The sequence below is a fragment of the Corythoichthys intestinalis genome, chromosome 8 (assembly GCF_030265065.1).
Source record: "Corythoichthys intestinalis isolate RoL2023-P3 chromosome 8, ASM3026506v1, whole genome shotgun sequence".
Taxonomy (NCBI): domain Eukaryota; kingdom Metazoa; phylum Chordata; class Actinopteri; order Syngnathiformes; family Syngnathidae; genus Corythoichthys; species Corythoichthys intestinalis.
This window is the reverse complement of record NC_080402.1, coordinates 23,647,389-23,668,179: the sequence shown is the minus strand read 5'-3', so window position 1 is coordinate 23,668,179 and position 20,791 is coordinate 23,647,389. Positions and strand designations below refer to the sequence as shown.

The window sequence follows — 20,791 nt, the reverse complement described above, 5'->3', positions numbered from 1 at the left end:
AGGTCATGACTGAAGATTGTGCTTGATAGCCTCTGATAGGCTTTGTATGTTTGTGTGTGTGCGTATGTTCATGTTTGTTTTGCCAGCATTGCAATACTGTATACACAGTCAAAACGGAGCCTGGGGATGCTGACCTGAATAGAACTAGTATATTGCTGTCTATCCATTTGCTGTATGACTACTGCAAGACCTCATTGGGGTCACAGGTGAACTGGAGCTTTTCACAACTGAATTTGGAAGAGAAGCATCTAAACTCAGAACTGGATTGCTTCTTGCTCCTTATCCACCATCACATAGTCTGATTAATCCTTCACACCAGTGTTTCTCAATTATTTACTGTTATACCCCCCCAAGGAAGACATAAACGTTTCACGCACCCCCAACTCCAGCTGTGAATCGTATTGTTTGTCTATAAAATTATTATAAATACCTCTGCATAACATTGTGTCCTTTTTAGGGCTGTCAAACGATTAAAATTTTTAATCGAGTTAATTACAGCTTAAAAATTAATTAATCGTAATTAATCGCAATTAATCGCAATTCAAACCATCTATAAAATATGCCATATTTTTCTGTAAATTATATATATATATTCTGTAAAATAAATTGTTGGAATGGAAAGATAAGACACAAGATGGATATATACATTCAACATACGGTACATAAGGACTGTAGTGGGCATTTCACTCTACTGTCATTTAAATCTGTCTATGCTGTCCTCACTCCGAAGCGTCTGCTTTTTCCAAAGCTAGACAGCTAGTGAACGATGCCTTAATAATCAGACTTCTTCCTTTTTCATCTGATTTATTAATAAAATGGCCTCAAACCATTGTCCTCTTTAGACTGTCGTAAAACTACACCAAAAAGTACACAAGCATTGCGTTAGCAACAACGTTAGCTTAGCACGCTATACAGGTTCACTAAACATAAACAAAAAGCGTCTCATACAAAAAATAGAACATTTCGCTTACTAACATAATATGTACATTCTTTACAACAACCATACTTACGGACAAATCTTGTCCAAGGATCATATAAGCATAACATTACAACGTAGGCGTCAGCCCGAGACGTCGTGCAGCCATATTGGACTGGCAAGAAAACAATGTCGCAAAGCGACCACAAGAGTTCGCTGTTAGACAGCACAAAAAGCCTTGCTGTAAAACTTACCAAAAGGCAGAATACTGTCTGAGCGGGACATGTGCGTTAATTGTGTCAAATATTTTAACGTGATTAATGAAAAAAATTAATTACCGCACGTTAACGCGATAATTTTGACAGCCCTAGTCCTTTTTAATATTAAAGAAAAAAATATCGATCAACTTAAAATAAAGTATAACATTGTTTTGTTTGTAACAGAAAAGACAAAGCGCATCAAATTGCCTGAATAAAAAAAAATTAAAAATAAAGTCACATCCAAACTGTAAAACTACACTTAAGGTACATTTTTTGACCATATGATACTGAAAAATAAAATGTAATAAAATCAATAAATAATAATAAATTCAAATTGATTAGCAACATTAACTCATGAAGACATTATGCCAAACAATTTCACCGAAGGAAAAAAAAAAAAAAATAATGTCATTGGACAGAGGGGCAGTTTTTATTTTTGCTGCAGGCAGTATCAGCTCCTTTGCTATGTTGAAGGGTTATTTTGCATTGAGCAACAAGGTAGGCCACCTTTTATGACGCTAACAGTGCTCGCTGGTTTACCGATGTAACACTGACAAAGCGGGACGATTGTTGACAATATTCGGGACGTTTTCACTGAAAAAAAATCAAGCAGCTTATCAAGGTGATTGGGGTCTCATCTCTTTAAGTGACGTCTTAATTGATTTGGCTTCCTGCTGTCCACTTTTATGAGCAGTTGCCGAGTTGCGATTGAAATAAATCTTTAGAAAACAATGAATGCCTGACATCGTTACTTGGGATGTTACAATCGATGCTCAGTTGTGCTCTCACCACTTGGAAAATTACAAATAGAAGCATATGGTGTGGCGCTGCGTATATTTCCTGGAAGTCGCAACCAGGGGTGCTTGTGCATAACTGTGGCGATCCTGGAAGTGACGACAGTTTTGACAGGCAGAAATATCATTGAAAAAACTGATCGCATGCCTCTTTGACTGGGGGTACCACGCAGGTCACTTTTCAGTGTTTTATTTTCCTCTAGGCATTTTTATATACTCATTTTTGGTCGGCATTGAGTTGGGAGGGGCCAGCCCCGCAGATGGCTGATCGGAGACAATGCGGGAGATGAGCTCTGCATCTCCGCGTCATCCATGATGGGAGGACCACAAATGGGCACTGAATTGAAGCATATTATTGAGACGTAGTTTGGAGGTTCAAGAAAAATGCACGGAAAAGAAAAGAGGAGCAGGAATGCCACATCGTGATCGTCCGCCTCCATTGTTTACAATGCAGTCATGCCGCAGTATAAATGGCGACGGCATGACATCACTACCTTAGTATCTGATTGTTGTACGGAGACAGCAGTCCACATTAAGCGGCGGGTAATATTACCCGCCTACATTATCCGTCAAACAACTAATCCGGATAATAGGCATACTAGTGTAGCCGGCATGCCGTATAGTCCAACTAATTACACGTTTAAGGCCGTTATCCATCCTAGTGTAGACGTAGGCTTACCTTTCTATTTGACACTCCCCTCGTCCAATCACGCCCACTTTACACCCCCAAACCGGGCCCCTTAGAGGCCCGGGTCCGGGTACGGTCACACCCACAGCACCCCCCTGAGTTCCGCCTCTGCCCGGGCCCCACAAGTCTATGTGTTAGGCCAGACTTGGCCTAACACATCATATACAGATCTGGCCTCTATCAGATCCTCTATACAGATCTGGCCCCCGGGCTTTGAATTTGACACGTGTGGTTTACTAGTTCCAGTCAATAGCAATGTGGAATCACATGATGCACAACAAAATTAAAATGTTGGGAAACTGACGTAAAACACCAACTCTTACATTAGCTAATGATTAGTGTCTTGCTGACAAATACAGAGCAACTGTGTTGCCTAATAGTCACAGTGTAAATATAGTATCTTTACTCATGGTTGTGCATATTTTTTTGTCAGATTTAAACAATGTTTTAAATAAATATGTGTTAAGAAAGCATTTGTGCATTGAGCAACACATCCAACGGCCTCAGCCTCCTCCCAGCAGAGTTCAGCCACTCTGTTGAAACGTTATTTCTCTGTGTGAGCGCATCTGACTCAATCTCAGTTTCCTATTCACACAAGTTCCCTACTGCGTGCAAGGTTTATGTATACGCATGCTATCCTATGTGTATGTACATGCTTTGCTGCTCTGAAAAGAAAAACAGCTTCCACTCTAGTGTCTTTTTCGTTGTCGGTAGTATTTATTCACTTAGCTGCTCTTGCAGGCCTTGTGTCCATGACGACAAGGTGTTTGTGACGAACTTGAGAGAAGGAAGAAGGAAGTACATGGCTCCGCCCCACGTTTATTTCTGTGAGATTTTCAGGTAAGTGAGCACACACACGCACACGGTTGAATGTAAGGGGAGTGCTTGTGTGCAGTGTGTCGAAACTATTCTGCATGATCAAACACGCACTATGGGGAGATTAAATAGTGGGTGCGGAAGTGATGAAGAAAATGCATATGAACGACAGGCACGAAGAAAAAAAAGTTTGCCACTGAGTTGCGTTGGAAATCACAGTCAGCCATTTAGGCCTAACGTCAGAGCCGACAAGCTCTACATTTAAAAAAAAATCCCCCCAAAAAATGAAAATTCTGCTTATCATTTGTCCGCTCCTTGTTTCAGAAAACCAAATTGTTTAGATTTAAAGAGAGACACTTGTAAAAGTTCTCATTTTCAATTCAAAGGTTCCCCTGAAAACACAGTGGAATCTAATCATCCCCGTAATTTACTGCTGACTAGTCTGAAATGTAGTACACTTTTGCTAACTGGAGAAAAATTATTAAAATATTAGACCATAAACTTCACTATCAGTTGACAGGGGCTGCTCCGTAGGCGGCCTATTTTCAAAAACTTAAAATTCAAATATTTTCAAATCCAAAGCCCTGAGCGACCTAAAACCAAAACTGGCACCTCCCTTACCCAGGTAATACACCAGGCACCTCTGTGGCGCGTCAACATTGACGTCACTTCAACACACCACTGGCGCTTGCCCCCAATTCCAACAGGACGCGTTTTGCGAGCAGTGCGTCTGTGGAGTGGCTCGATCGGTTCACACGAGGATTGTAAGATTGTGCGAGAGTAGTGGGTGTTTGAATATAATAATACAACAACCATTTGCCTTTAAGACCCTGGGTATTGTTCAGCTTTCTTTCTTAAAGTGCGTACGACAGGAGAAAAAAAGTCTTAAATAGGTTTATTATGTGAATTAGAATCATATTTTGAGACGATTCGACTATATACAACAATTTAGCAAAGCGCAGATGACAAGAAATTAGTCTTTTAATCTGCCGGTTAGCCACGCCTACCATTATAGGGCTCTAGCGTCCCCAACAGGTGGATGACGTCAGCGGAGTCACGATTTCATCTGATTTAGTATGCAGCCCATTGAGGGGTAATTATTCACAACGAGGAAAACGCAACGAAGAGAGCCGTAAAATGTCATGGTTTCAGCCTCTCTACTCCAATATTTTTACAGGATATTCTTTTTATCCAAGTATTTTTCCCCAATAGCTAAATTAAAGGCTTGAGAAGGACCAGTCAGCCCATTGATGGGGAATTATTCAGAATGAGGAAAACGCGACGAACAGAGCCGCAAAATGTCATTGTTTCAGCCTCTCTACTCCAATATTTTTACAGGATATTCTTTTTATCCAAGTATTTTTCCCCAATAGCTAAATAAATGGCATGGTCATGACAAATAACAGTCTTGTGCTAAATGGAATATGAAATAATAAAAATGCATTTATTCAAGACGACATGGCAAAATTACTCTATAATGGTCAAAATTGTCAACTTCATGCCACCTTTTATGCCACCTAAATCGGGCTTATGTCATTTCCCTTCCCCGACTTCGGAGAATGTAAACAAACCAAGAGGCGTGACAGCTAGCCGACATGCCAACCCGAACCGAGTGATGTTTCAAAGTCTTCGAAGCGGAAAATCACACATAACTAGCCCGGATCATTTTACATGATGACTGGGTTTTCAATTGTCTTCGTCGATCGGCAAACCGCCCTGCGGAGAGCAAGTTACAGCTCGTTCCCCTGCTACTACGGACAGGAGAGCTCGCTGGGGAAGCAGCTGGACAATGACTGCTGAACAAAGCGGCCGACGTCGGAGGAACGTGTAGCTGCCAAATGGTCAACACAAATATTGCAAAATAATGCTTTACTACACGGCGAAGTCGTAAACAGCGAGAGACTCAGTGGAGGAGGGCGGCTGCAGTTGTTGTGCAGCTAATGTGTATAAGGAGAGTTTTTCACATGCCTATTTATGATCAAACGTAAGTAGTCCTTTATTTAAAGAAAGTTTGTAGTGTTTACTTTGTAATCGCTGTATTCGCGGCTATTTTTAACACAAAGTTGCAATTTCTGATCGGGTGGAAAATTTGACAGAACACCAGGCACACCAAGAGGGCAAAAGCCGACTATAGTGCTTGCCCGGCAGGGGGATGCGCGACAAGCTGCCGGTTGTCGGCTGAGTGGACAAGGAGCATGTCAGCCACAAAATGCAAGCCACCTCCGAATTAAAATGATCCCAGTATTTGACATAATACAAAACACGATGTTTACTCACTTCCTCGTAAGTCCCATGGTCCCACAGTAGTAGGGCTTGTTTTGGCCAATATCCACCGGTAAATGGGAACCTTTTGAAATCCCAAAAAGGCGCACATGCCTCTCCCTCATACAGCAAGATTTTTCTGCAGCCGTTTCCCTGGCGTGATGCAAAAAATAAACGTATTAATCCACAAAAACAGCTGGATCCTTAGTCCTTCTTATACAACAGTACGGCTGTATAGTGAAGAGGACTCCTTCCTCCGTACACGTCACAGCGCCCTCTTTCTCAACTCGAGATTGTTGCCGGAAGTCACTCATTTTCATGGCGCAGGACTCAAAAACCTAAATAATATAGCGATCGCTTCCACACACATCCAAGCGGTCCATTTCATTCAGGAGCATAAAATACCGCGTGTATTATGAAATAAACATGCTTTTTCGTGTCACAGGCACTTTAAAGAAAGAAGAAAAAAGAAGTCCTGTGCTAAAGAAAAAAAGATCCCAATGACAGACATTTTAACATGTATTTTAAAAAGAAAAATTCTTATGGTTTTCAAAAGCTTTATGCATGGATTTTCTCTAGTTAAAAAGCCATGCAGAAATTAACAAAATTAATTGCATATTATTTTGAAAATCGACCGAATCCACTGTATTTTTACACGAGTGACTTCCGATCTGCCTGAACCTACCTAGTAGTATTGACGCAGTAGGGTTGCGTTTTGCGTCAAATAATAAACTCTGCCGTTCGTTTTGAGTGCAACGCGTTGAACTGCTTATAGGACATGTCTGCAAAGTGGCCGCACTGCAACTGGTGTGCACTCCCTGCTTGACTTTAATGGCCGCGTTTCACTGCTTTGACGCGGTGGCAACTCTGACGTGCCTGGTGTATTACCGGGGTTAGACATATATGAGTCTCTGTGAGTAGCGAAAATTCAAAATTCAAAGTCGTTCCCTAATAAAATCCCGACTAATTATTTTTTAAATAAGTATAACAAAACTTAAAATGGCAATAAAATTCTCATATTTTACGCTAGATGCACAAAAAAAAAATCACCAAATTCAGAGATAATCACCTATATTTTCAGGATCCATAGCAATATTTAACATAACATATAAGTTTTTGCCCGAAATAGGGACTTAATTTTTTTTTAATTTCGTGCAATTTTTGACATTAGTTTTCAACAGCTAGTAAATCACTCAATTTTCACATCAGAAAACACTTGAGGAAAGCAAGAATCATCTTAATTTTACTCAAAAAAGCAAATTTTTCATTGTTCTATATACAATTACAATTTATTTAGGTTGAATCCCTGATGTCGCTATTGCCTCAGCACGTCTTGCCGACTATCTGGCCCTCGTCGTTTTTAGATTGAAATATTACGTTAAAAAAAAAAAAAAAAACACACTAAAAAGACTAGATTTTTGTATGGACGCAGAAATGTGACTAGATTTTTTTTGTTGTTGCCAAAAACGAGCATTTGTCCTAAAATTAGCCTATTATTTGAATGAAAAGTTAGGATATTGTGTATGGATACAAAATCTAACATGGCAGCAATCACAAAACAAAGAAGCTTTTTAAGTTGAAAATTCTTGTAAATAAATGCGTAAATCTCAAATATCTACATCTTCTACAAATATGAATGTAGAACAGTCTAGATTCTTGGTTAAAAGCAAAAAAAACAACAAAAAAAAACGGTCAATTATCATTCATTTTTCGTAAATATTTCAAGCTAAAGTTACGCTAATTTTTTCCCATTCATTTAATTTTTTTTCACAACGACAAGTGCGTGCATGGTGTTATTTATCAAATAATTACCTTGAGTCCTCGACCAAATCACTCTTGAGACACTCCTGCCTGCTCATATGCGCTAAAACTTCAGTCCTGTTTCCACCTAAATCTGGTGTTAGAACGCAGCGTTTGTTTGAGTTTATCGCAGTGAAAGCTGCCACGACGCTACACATGAGAACGGAGCTAGCTACAATGGGAAAATAACCGCACTTTCTTGGTGTTCAATAAATTCATTTAGACTAGGCTCGATTGTGTAATATCTAGCGATTTTACCACTTGAATTGGCAAAGGAGAGTTTGCCTGAACTTCTACTTCCAAGCTAAGTATGTTTTCGCTGCCAATCACAGCAAATGCACAGCTTCTTACCATTTTGGCAACTTTGTCACATTAATTCAGACAAAGGGTTTTATATTCTAGTAATTATGACAAACGCGGTTCTTACTACCGTAAGACATCATTGCTGTTAAAGGCTCTGAAAAAGCGCAGCAGGCTTACCTTTAAATATTGCTATCCTTAAATGAGGCGTTTCCAGTGGACTTCGTTTGAGGTGAGTCGCTGTCTTCTCGGTCAACCAAGAACACAACAATTTTTTGACCAAAACTCCCGCTCATCCATAATTCGATGACCTTTCAATCAAATTTCGCGGTCAATCATAAATCAACATTTGTCAACATTAATTCATCAACTATAAAACAATGTTAACCCAACCATCGCCTGACATACCATAGAACAACGTTGTTTCAACGTCACTGCCATGTGTCATCGGTGTTTGCAACATTGATTCAACATTGTTTATTGTCGAAAATTTTAATGCCAACCATACAGATGATTTTGATGGAAAATCAACGCTTATTCAATGTTGGGCTGCGATCTGGGAAAGAAACCAACATATGGCGGAAAAACACTCAGGTGACTTGAAGTTCCGCTCTGAGACTCCCAATTTGGCCAAATTTCAAATTTGTCCGATATGCATGAGTGATACATCATTGGAAAGCTTAAAATCTCAATTTTCTGAGAGAAGAAAAATTTTGAACTGGAGGGCATTTTGGAAAAAAAATAAAACAATGTTTAAACAACAAAAGCTTAACTGGAGGCAAGAGCATGAGCGAGCATAATTAAAGATGCCGCGATTTTAACGAGATATTATCGCGTACTTACGTCTTTTCGATCCAAAAACTCCATGTAGCATGTATCACCGAGTGTCAAGACACAGCTGTGAATGGCCACAGCCGGATTTTTTGGTGATTTTATGGGTGAAACATGGTAATATAACAAGGGTTGCGATGCAGAGATCACAGACATCAAGGAGTGTTTTTTTTTTTTTTTTTTTTTTTTTTTTTTTTTAAAACCTGTCCTGTTCAGCTGTTTGACACGGAGAATGGAATTCTAAGTGTTCGGTTGGTCTGAACAGTTTTAAATGTTTCACATTGACAGTATGACATATTCCCATTGTGATCATTCAACATAGTTCATTTATTATGACAAAGCAGCGAACAGGAAGGGGTTATGGGGGAGCAGAAAAAAAAGAAACACAAGAAAAGAAAGAAAAGAAAAGCAACAACAGGAAATACATTCAATGCCTACACTAACTATTAATATGTTGGTGCTATCGTCAGCTAGATGTATTTCCGGTTGACACCATGTGGAGGGGGGCCTGATGACCAGTGAAAGAAGGGGAGGGGGGTGTGGGGGAGACTATAAGCTAAGTGATTGGGAGGGGTAGAGTGTACACAAATCAGCATTGTGATCTAGAACCAAGTAATTGTGTGAATCCCTTGTGAGAGTAAGCCCGTTGACAACCGACCGTACGCTGCCCCACCGCCAATCCCAGCACCGGGACTCCTCACCCGAACGCGCAACTAGCTGCACGCGAGGACAACCAAACACGTGAATGCCAAGCAGACGAGCGGAAGAGCCGCTCGGGCGCCAACCCAGGGCCACGGCCCTCACCCAACCAGCCCGGGAAGGGAAGGCGGGCAGGAGGGGGCAGCGCAGCCCATTCCTCCTCCAGCAAAGGAGCCACCGTCACCCACCCGGAATCCAGGGTGGTCCCCCGGGTCACCCGCGCTCCCATCAATCGACCTTCCTCAAGGAGTGGTTGAGATTTTCTTTTTCATATATTTACCCTTTTAAATGTTTTTTTTCTCTCGAATTTTCTTTGTTTGGATCATTTATTTATCATCTCAAATATTGGGGAAAATGCGACCGTAACAAAAAAAAAAAAAATTCAATAAGCGATAGTTATGAGGTAGATATTCATGACTTATTTACAGACACCATGTTTTTCATTATGACGAAATTTGTTTAAAAGTTTAAAATATGTGAGTGAATAATTTTTTTTTTTTTTAACAAAATATTAGACATCAATTAATGATTCTAAGCTAAAAACGACTGAAATTTCAAAGAATAAATATAATTACTAGGGGTGTCAAACGATTAAATTTTTAATCGAGTTAATTACAGCTTAAAAATTATTTAATCGTAAGTAATCGCAATGAATCGCAATTCAAACTATCTATAAAATATGCCATATTTTTCTGTAAATTATTGTTGGAATGGAAAAATGAGACACAAGATGGATATATACATTCAACATAAGGTACATAAGTACTGTATTTTTTTTTATTATAACAATAAATCAACAAGATGGCATTACCTTTATTAACATTCTGTTAAAACGATCCATGGATAGAAAGACGTGTAGTTCTTAAAAGATAAATGTCAGTATAAGTTATAGAAATTATATTAAAACCCCTCTTAATGTTTTCGTTTTAATAAAATTTGTAAAATTTTCAAAAAAACAAAAACAAAACTAGTAGCCCACCATTGTTGATGCCAATAATTATTTAAACAATGCTCATGGGTGCTGAAGCCTATAAAATCAGTCGCACCCAAGCGCCAGCAGAGGGCGACAAAACTCCAAAAAACACAACAAGTACACATTTCACTCTACTGTCATTTTAATGTTTGAGCGGGGCATGTGCGTTAATTGTGTCAAATATTTTAACGTGATTAATTTAAAAAATTAATAACCGCCCGTTAACGCGATCATTTTGACAGCCCTAACAATTACTTCTTTTTCTTGCTGGGTTGAAACAAATGCAGTTGCGCGACATCTGTAAACCAGGGTTTCCGGGGTAAAACGGACAAATTAAAAATTGTTCGGGGGCTTAATGCACCATGAATCTGCTATGGCAGCATATAGACATATTGTTCTATCAAACACAACAGTTCTTTTAGCTTAAAATACAGCAGTTTTTTTAAAGAGGGGTGCAAATGCAAAAGAACTACTTTTTCAGTCTTGTCTGCGTTTTCCGCCATATGCTGGATTTTTTTAGCCCGGCCAATCAAGTGCCTTCAATATCATGTACACATTAAAAACAATAAGTAACATTTCCCCTAAAAACCAATAAAAAGATAAGAAGCAATTATAATGTTTTCAACTCTTTTGCTGAACAATACAGATACTTCAAGGAAAACCATTCTTTTTAACAAAACGGCATATCTATAAGATTATAATGTTAATCAGTGTTTTGCATTTCAATTAATTAATCATTGCGAAAGCCAATCGATGTATTGATCTGATAGGTGTATCGTTGGAGTGTAAATCCCAAATTTTATTCCGATATGATATCGATTCTTTAGACAAGTCTGTATTTGCTGATTTTACAAAGTCTGCCATGGATGGACTCGATACAAGGTCCTTTGTACTACTATGTACTATGTACTACTATCCCTCCAAAAACCCCGGGGAAGCAAGAAAAACTGCACACGTGAGATTTTTCCCATTCCACCCCCCGCCGTCGTCTGAAGCCATCTTCTTCCTGGGATCACAACAGGGAGAGAAATGTGAGAGTATATGAGTTGTTATTCCATGAAAGTTGTCATTAGAGCAGGTTCTACGTCACGGGAGGGAAATCCATAGCATGAAGCCAACTTGTAGTGGTGACCTCGGTGGTGTAAACGTCAGTGAGTGTGTAAAACTCACCTGGGGCAAGCAGCATTGTGCACGAGTTGTACTAAAAGGTACGCAGCCCTTAGGTGGAATGTTGCCCCGGCGACTGCGATTCAGGTTTTTGCCGTTTAGCACGCACACACACTAGGACAAAGATTGGCACACAAGGATAGCATTTCCCATCCGGAGTGATAGCACTAAGGGAAGGGAGGGAGCGGTGTTGGGGGTTTGGCCAGTTCCATTCTGGTTTGGTGAGTTTTCTGAAGCAGCCAGTGTGTACACCGTACACAGGTGCAGAGTAGAAACAAGAAAAAGAGAAAGAAGGATCGAGAACAGGAGCAGAAAACAGATTGACGGAGAAGTGCGACTGCGATGACGTGTGCTTATGAGACATCCACCTGAAAGCTGGAGTGACAAGTCAAGTGATGGTCTGCTGTAAGGAAGATTTTCTCCTTTCTGTGAGTCCCTAGTGGAAATGTCCTCTGATGGGTTCCTGGGGTTCATTAAGTGTGCTGGAACTTTTCCCCCTCTTTTTTTCCTCACCCCCTCTCAGTTCCGAGGAATGTGGGGCTTATGTCAATGAGAGTCAGGTACAGGCTCACTAATTACTGCTGCCTTTACTCCCTCCATCTCTCCCTCCTTAACCTTCTACACTCCCTCTCTCCTCTGTTTGAAGAGCATGTGGGTTGTAATACCCCCTTCTTTCTGTTCTTGTCTCCTGCTGTTGCGTCTACAAGAAGTGGTGCCGTGACTGAAGTAGAGGGAAGCAGAGGATCTGAGTCAGAATCCTCTAAAACACCCAAAAGAGGAACAGAAACTCTGGCTTGTCCTCTTTTTCAGTACGCGTGTTTGAGCCTTTGAATGTGAGCAGTGCTAGAGAACATTTCTGATTGTGCTCCTGGTGTTGGTGGGGGGCCTGTCATTGAAGACAGGAGGCGCCTTGACAGCGAAGGAGACACCACGCAGAAATTGACAGCCAAGCTGAAAACTACTAGGAAGGGAAAATGAGAACGTGACCCCCGGACTGCTGGCCCAAAAACGTTGGCAGAAGAAACTCAAAAGTACACGAGACGATACATCGCGTCATCTTCCAGGTTGGTGTCACAGTGATGGACTGTTAAACTTATTTAGAGACTTGACTGTTTTTTCACCTGGTTGATAGAAATGCACACAGTGGGTATCTAGAAGGGCATTTTTTCAGCTGGTTAAGTGTTCACATTGACCCAGCTGCAGCTTTAACCTTCAATACAAGGTTATGGACAGCGACTGTGTTTATTTGTGCTGAAGTGTGTGTGCGTGGGTATGCTTGGGTGCGTGTGCGTGATTTGGTTTTGTCTTGTCTCGTCATCTTTGTGCGTCTGTTTTTCCAAAGCTGGTTAAGCAGGGCGCCACATTAGCCTTGGCCATCTTGTTGATGTACAAACGAGATTGGCTTGTTTGGCATGTATGTGGATGTGACGGGCCACATTTGAGTCATTCGTGAAGGTCACTGGGATGTTGGATAAGCAAGGTGATCGCATCTGAGAAAATTATTAATTTTCATTTTGATATATTAATGGAAAAAAGCTGCTCCATTATGTCATTTTCATCTTTGGTTCATTTTTAAAAATGTTTTTAAGACAAAAAAAGTTTTTAAAAATGGTTGGTGGCACTCTTGTAGTATAGCAGTAGATTATACATCACATACTAAATTGGTCATAAACCTTGTCAAATTTTAAGTTTAAATATTTTTTAATTGTAGGCGTCTTCTCGACGAAATTGAAAGCGAAAGAGTGCAAGGAGTTGTCTTAAGAGCTATTAACATATTTGCTGCCATTGACAGCGAAATTGCACATACATATATTTTTACATTACAATCGGGAGGGTTGACAGTGATGACATGGATTCTATTGCCGTAAATGGCAGTGAATGAATTTATGACACATGATGATGATATCAGTAGTGTTTACTATTTATATCTCATTTTTTTTTATCCCTTATTTAATTAAACCGTTTGAGAGGAAAACTCTTGAGCCCCTTTCACACTTATTGTTATGATCCGCGGATGCGGAGAACAAGATTGAACCCAAAAAACAGACAACAGAGGGGAAGCGTTCGGGGATTTATTAATCACAAATAAAAAAAACACGCGAACGCGGTAAAAAGGGGATAACAAAAGGGGTCCGTGACAAATAGGTCGACGGGGATCAAAAACGCGAAAACCGAGCGGAGGGCAGAGAGCCAAAAAGACAAACAAAAATACACTCAATACCTGCACAAGGTAGAGGATCACAAAACTAAGACGTCCGACGAACTAGAAGGCAAATACGAAGCGACTCGAAAGCAGTACGTGATAATGGCGACCAGCAAGGGAAATATCTCGGCGTTCTTCTCCCGGATAGCCTGCGTTTATATGCTATAGCTGACGAGCAGGGATTAGCTGCAGGTGCGACGTCGGCACGCCCCCACAGCCGGCTCTGCAACAAAAACAAATTCTGACAAGCAGCAGAACGCGACAGTACCCCCCCTCAAAGGGCGCCCCCTGGCGACCCACCTGGCTTCCCGGGACAGCGCGCATGAAAGTCGCGGATGACTGAGGGATCCAGGATCCAGGAGCGGGGGACCCATTGACGTTCCTCAGGGCCGTAGCCCTCCCAGTCGACCAGATACTGAACCCCCCTGCCCCTCCTCCTGGAGTCTAAAATGGACCTCACGGTGTAGACCGGGTCACCGTCGATCAGGCGTGGAGGTGGAGGAGGTGATTCCGGGGGACATAGAGGGCTGAGGGAGACAGGCTTCAGCAGGGAGACGTGGAAGACCGGATGAATCTTGATGGACGGAGGGAGCGTTAACTTCACGGCCACCGGGTTGACAACCTTTTCCACCTCAAACGGTCCAATGAAACGGGGACCCAGCTTCTTGGTGACCCCAGCGATGTTCAAGTCCTTAGTCGAGAGCCACACCTTTTGCCCCGGCTGGTACTGAGGGGCCGGTCTCCGGAAACGATCAGCCAACTGCTGGTTGCGCACTGCTGTTCTCGAAAGTGCTGCACGAGCGTCCCGCCAGACTCTATGGGCTCGTCTCAGGTGTTGTTGCACCGACGGAATGGAGACGTTCGACTCCTGAGTAGGGAACACAGGAGGCTGGTAGCCATATGCGGTCTTAAAAGGCGACATACCTGTGGCCGTGCTGACGAGCGTGTTGTGTGCGTATTCCACCCAGGGGATGTGGGAGGACCAGGAACACGGGTGCTGGTGGCACACGCACCGAAGAGCAGCTGAAAGATCTTGGTTTGCCCGCTCAGTCTGGCCGTTCGTCTGAGGGTGGTACCCAGATGACAAGCTTGCTGTGGCCCCCATGGCTTTGCAGAAGGCCTTCCATACTTGCGACACGAACTGCGGGCCCCTGTCAGACACCAAGTCCGTAGGAATGCCATGGATGCGGAAGACATGCCTTACGAGTAATTTTGCAGTCTCTAGAGCGGTAGGCAGCTTAGGCAGAGGTATGAAGTGTGCCATCTTTGAGAATCTGTCGACGACAGTCAGCACCACGGTTTTTCCTTGGGAGACAGGAAGACCCGAGACGAAATCCAACGCAATGTGAGACCATGGACGGGACGGTATCGGTAGTGGGCGCAGGAGACCAGAGGGGGCACAATGGGATGCCTTGTTGCGGGCACACACTGAGCAAGCAACAACAAATGCCCGGATATCGTCTTTCATCCCAGGCCACCAGAACTTCTGGGAGATCAGGAATTGGGTCCGTGAGACCCCTGGGTGGCAGGCTACCTTCGAGGCATGTCCCCATTGTAGGACCTCTGATTTGTGTTCCTGAGACACGAACAGTCTGTCCTTGGGGCACCCGACTGGTACAGCCCCGTCTTGCAACGACCTGGCGACCTTCCTCTCCACCTCCCACTGTAGTGCTCCCACCACCTGGACTGCAGGCACAATAGGCTCCGGAACGGACTCGTGGTGAACAGGGCTGAAGATCCTTGACAGGGCATCCGGCTTTGTGTTGCGAGACCCCGGGCGGTACGTAATGGTAAAGTTGAAGCGGGTGAGGAAGAGGGCCCAGCGCGCTTGACGGGAGTTCAGCCGTTGGGCTGCCCTGATGTATGCCAGGTTCTTGTGGTCTGTAAAGATTTGGAATGGCTCTGACGTTCCCTCCAACCAGTGCCTCCATACCTGTAGCGCCAGGACGATGGCCAGCAGCTCCCGGTTACCAACGTCGTAGTTTTGTTCGGCGGGACTGAGACGACGTGAGAAGAAGGCGCAAGGGTGAACCCTCTGGTCGACTGGGGAACGTTGTGACAGGACCGCCCCCACTCCTGAATCTGAGGCATCCACCTCAACAACAAACGGCAAATCAGTATTCGGGTGCGTGAGAACAGGGGCACGCGTAAAGGCCTGTTTTAGTGCCATAAAAGCAGTCTCAGTTTCTGGGGTCCATTCAAACGGAACTTTGATGGATGTAAGCCTTGTCAAAGGTTCGGCCTTCTGACTGTAGTTACGAATGAAGCGCCGATAGAAGTTGGCAAACCCGAGGAACCTTTGCAAGGGCTTCCTTGCTGTCGGAGAAGGCCACTCGACCACAGCCTGGATCTTGGCTGGATCTGCTCTCAACTGGCCCTTCTCCACAATGAACCCCAGAAACTGGACCGACTGAGCATGAAACTTGCACTTCTCAGCTTTAACATACAAGCGGTTCTCGAGCAGCCTCTGTAGGACCAGCCGAACGTGCTGTCTGTGCTCATCGAGGTCTCTGGAGAAAACAAGGATGTCATCAAGGTATACAAAACAAAACCGGCCGATCATATCTCTGAGCACGTCGTTAACCAGGTTTTGGAACACCGCCGGCGCATTCGTTAGTCCGAACGGCATAACCAAATACTCGAAATGGCCCATAGTGGTGTTAAACGCAGTTTTCCACTCATCCCCTTCCCTTATCCTCACCAAATGGTAAGCGTTGCGCAAGTCTAGAGTCGTGAAAAACGTTGCGGACTGCAAAGGTGCGAATGCCGCGTCCAGGAGAGGTAGGGGGTACTTGTTCTTAACAGTTATTTCATTAAGGCCCCTATAATCAACGCATGGGCGGAGCGATTTATCTTTCTTATCAATGAAAAAGAAACCAGCCCCCACAGGGGATTTGGATGGTCTGATTAGCCCGGCCGCAAGAGACGATGTTATATACTCGTTCAGGGCTGCCTGCTCCGGTTTGGACACCTGATACAGTCTAGAGGAGGGCATCTTAGAATTGGGAATCAGATCAATAGAACAATCATAGGGGCGATGTGGTGGAAGCGACTGTGCTAGGTCCTTGCTAAAAACCAACTTGAAGTCATGGTATTCAGTGGGCACTAAAGACAAGTCAATCGAATGTGGTTTACGAGTCACAGACGCTCCCGAGGAAGATGAGGCTGCACGCAAGCAATGCGAGTGACAATGGACACTCCAATTATTTATCCTGGGGACCTCCCAGTCAATGTCTGGATTATGCTGCTTTAGCCAGGTTAAACCAAGAACAACCGGAGCCAGTTTGGTGGGCATGACAAAAAATGGCCGACGCTCACTATGATTACCAGATACCACCAAGGTGAGAATGTCGGTCTCATGTGTTATGGTGGAAATCAAGTCCCCGTTAAGGTCCCGTACCTCCCGAGGCTCCTTCAATTTAATCAGGGAACCACCAAGTGTATCTATAACAGAATAATCCACGAAACAGTCGTCAGCCCCCGAGTCTACCAAAACAGTTACCTTAAAACTGCGTTTCCCTCCCGTAATAATCCCGGGCAATTGTAGTCTTGTGTTCTTGAGCGGTTTGGCAGTCTTAGTAGCCATGTGTGAGTACTCACATTGAGGCGGTGGTGTACCACTGGAGGGGAAGTGCCTCGCTGCGTGGCCACTATCTGACGTCGGTACCTGGGCAAGATGGCCGCCGGGGGCTGCACGGGGATTCGTGGGACAGGAAGCGACGTGATGGCCGGGTTCACCGCAGTACAAGCAGAGCCGCGATGCCATGCGTCGGTGACGCTCCCTTGTGGTGAGACTCTTCCCGCCGAGCTGCATAGGCTCCTCCTCAGTCGGTGGCTGCCACTCAGGGTCCGACGAAGAAAGGGAAGCCGGATGGGAGACCGCAATGCGCGCCGCTGGGGCAGCCCTCCTGATGACTGCGCCTGTTGACCGGCCGTGCCACTCCACGCCTCTTTCGCGCTCCCGCTCCCGAAGTCGATTGTCCAAACGTACCGAAAGTCCAATCAAATCCTCCAAATCCACCGCTTCATCGCGGGAGGCTAGTTCGTCCTTCACCTGCGGATTTAGCCCCCTCCGGAATATACAGCGTAAAGCCGCGTCATCAAAGCCGCTCTCAGCTGCGAGAATGCGGAAGGACACCGAATAGTCTGCGACGGAAAGTTTGCCCTGATTTAAGTCTAGCAGGCGACTCCCAGCCTCTTTACCCCGAATGGGGTGATCGAAAACCCTCCTCATTTCCTCGACGAAATCAGGAAAGCAGTTACGAACTTCGGGGGACTGGTTGCTGGTCGCCATGGACCACGCTGCCGCTTTTCCGGTAAGAAGGCTCATGACGAAAGCGACTCTGGATCTATCGGAGGAGTATGTGTGGGGTTGTTGATCAAAAACTAGTGAACACTGATGCAGAAAAAGCCCGCACGAGCCGGGTTCCCCATCGTAGCGTGGCGGGTGCGGAATGTTTGGCTCACGTAAAGCCCGCACGAGCCGGGTTCCCCATCGTAGCGTGGCGGGTGCGGAATGTTTGGCTCACGTAAAGGAGTGGAAGTCGGGGCGGACGGCGCCACGGGGGGAAAGTGCACTGACGCCGCGGTAGCGGGTGAAGCGGGACGGTCACGGTAAGCACAAACTCTGTCGACCCGTGCCTCGAGAGAGCACATGTTAGCTGTTAATGCGTTCAACGCCGACATGATCTCATGGAGAACACGATCGTGTGGGATAGCGTGCTGCCTCGGGTCCGAAGACGCCTGGGCAATGCGCTTGCTGTCTGCGGGGTCCATTTTATGGCCGAGATATTCTGTTATGATCCGCGGATGCGGAGAACAAGATTGAACCCAAAAAACAGACAACAGAGGGGAAGCGTTCGGGGATTTATTAATCACAAATAAAAAAAACACGCGAACGCGGTAAAAAGGGGATAACAAAAGGGGTCCGTGACAAATAGGTCGACGGGGATCAAAAACGCGAAAACCGAGCGGAGGGCAGAGAGCCAAAAAGACAAACAAAAATACACTCAATACCTGCACAAGGTAGAGGATCACAAAACTAAGACGTCCGACGAACTAGAAGGCAAATACGAAGCGACTCGAAAGCAGTACGTGATAATGGCGACCAGCAAGGGAAATATCTCGGCGTTCTTCTCCCGGATAGCCTGCGTTTATATGCTATAGCTGACGAGCAGGGATTAGCTGCAGGTGCGACGTCGGCACGCCCCCACAGCCGGCTCTGCAACAAAAACAAATTCTGACAAGCAGCAGAACGCGACACTTATATCCCGGTAAATTCCCTTGTAAGGTGACGCGGGATTTAACACATGGGGAAATGTCCCGGGAATAAACCGGGTTGTTTGTGTTGTGATAGTGGCTTGATTTATATCGGGTTTGAGTCTCTTAGCTCTCTGTGCGGAGTTGGGGGGGGGGGGGGCGATTTAATAAGCTGGATATTACGTCATTTTTGGTCAGCATCGGCTGTCACAGTCTGTCGGTCAGATCGTGTGTTGTAACAGAGCCGGTTGTGGGAGTGTTCCCGACGTCGTACCTGCAGCCAATTCAAGCTCATCAAGACTGTATTTAAGCCCAGGTGATCCAAGAGAAGGATGCCAAAATATTAACTTGCTGGGCGCCATTTGACACCTCGTACTCTCGAATTTCGTGCATTTGCTAGCGTGTTTGTCTGTCGCCCTTGTTTTGAAATCTTCTACATTGTGCTGGTATTTGAGTGTATTTATTTTGTGGTCATATCAACTCTCAGCCTACCGCTGAGGTTAATATTATAGATCCCAGTCGACCGACAGTACTGTCACGGACCCATTATGTTATTTCCAGTTTTCCGCGATTGTATGTATTTTTGTATGTATTTAATAAACCCGTGAACTCATCCCTCCGTTTCCAAAGATGGATGATGGACTCTCTTCCCCGGACATAATACTAAGACGACCCGTTAAATGTCTGCGTAATCTACGTGTCAGTCAACCCGGGAAATTGCTTTCACACACAAGGCTTACTAAATCCCAGGATTTTAACGGTGTTTAGGTTAGGCCTGTGGCGATAACAAATTTTAGTGTGCGATAATTTATCTCATGAATTAGTGCGATGTGCGATATTATTGCGCCCCCCCCCCCCCCATTTTTTTAAAAACCAATTTCCAATAACACAGTGAGAATACAGTATATATTAATAGATCAAGCACACCCATTTAAACGCGATAAATATTTACTCTTAAATTCAACAATACTTTTTAAGAAATCACAACTAAAAACAATAAACCGTGCCTCTTAAGTAAACGACAACAATATTAATACCGCACAGAAACACAGAATAAATAAAATTTGTTTTTCAAGAAAAAAAATATAATTGCACTTAATAACTTAGGCATTTAGGCAAATGAAAACGTTTCCCCTAATAGCTTCTGCAATGGTGTTCCATAGGGATGCAACGATACGGTTAAGTCACGGTTCGATACGATTTTCGATACGGGGGACACGATTTTCGATTTAATGCTCTGAAAAAAAACAAAAAACAAACGATTATATTTGTTGTTTAGTTTTTTTTTTTTTTAAACAGCAACTTTTAACAGCACGTCCGCAGCACACGCGAACACACGTGCACGCGGGGCGATATTTCGCAGCGGAAAAATTACCGCCTTCATTTTTATTTATCGTGCGATAAATGGAATTATTGCATATTGCGACAGGCTTAGTTTAGGTATATGTGAAAGGGGCTTTGGTATCCTCAATCAAATATAAACAATCAACTTTATGTTAAAATATGAAATGAAAGACCAAAAATAACCTTTATTTGCTTTCAAGCTTTTCAGGCTCTCTACTTCTTTGTGTCATTTTAGGCTGAAACTTGAAATGAAAAGTGGCTTACACTTCCTTTTGCGTATGTGTGCAGTTAAACGTGTCTATCCTCCATCCCGAATTAAGGCCAACTTCCTTGTGAGTACTGTCAATAGTTGAAAGTATACGTGTGTGTCGGTTGTGCCGAAGTACTGGTCAGACCTGAAGGCAGATTATTTTCTCAATCACAAAGAGAGGAAATATCTCTTCGGACTGGATTGCTACTCTACTTTCAAAAGTCGTTCA

General features: G+C 43.8%; 1 protein-coding gene across 15 annotated transcripts in view; it reads left to right on the top strand.

Annotated features, from left to right (window-relative positions):
- Positions 1 to 11,711: 11,711 nt before the first annotated feature.
- Positions 11,712 to 20,791, top strand: part of rbm47 (RNA binding motif protein 47) — a 58,130-nt gene continuing 49,050 nt past the window's right edge. For 5 of the 15 annotated variants that reach the window (XM_057843136.1, XM_057843135.1, XM_057843138.1 and 2 more), the window contains exons 1-2: positions 11,713 to 11,934; positions 12,405 to 12,570. The gene's annotated coding sequence lies outside the window, so the exon portion shown is untranslated. The other 10 variants (XM_057843140.1, XM_057843139.1, XM_057843134.1 and 7 more) reach the window with 9 other exon arrangements.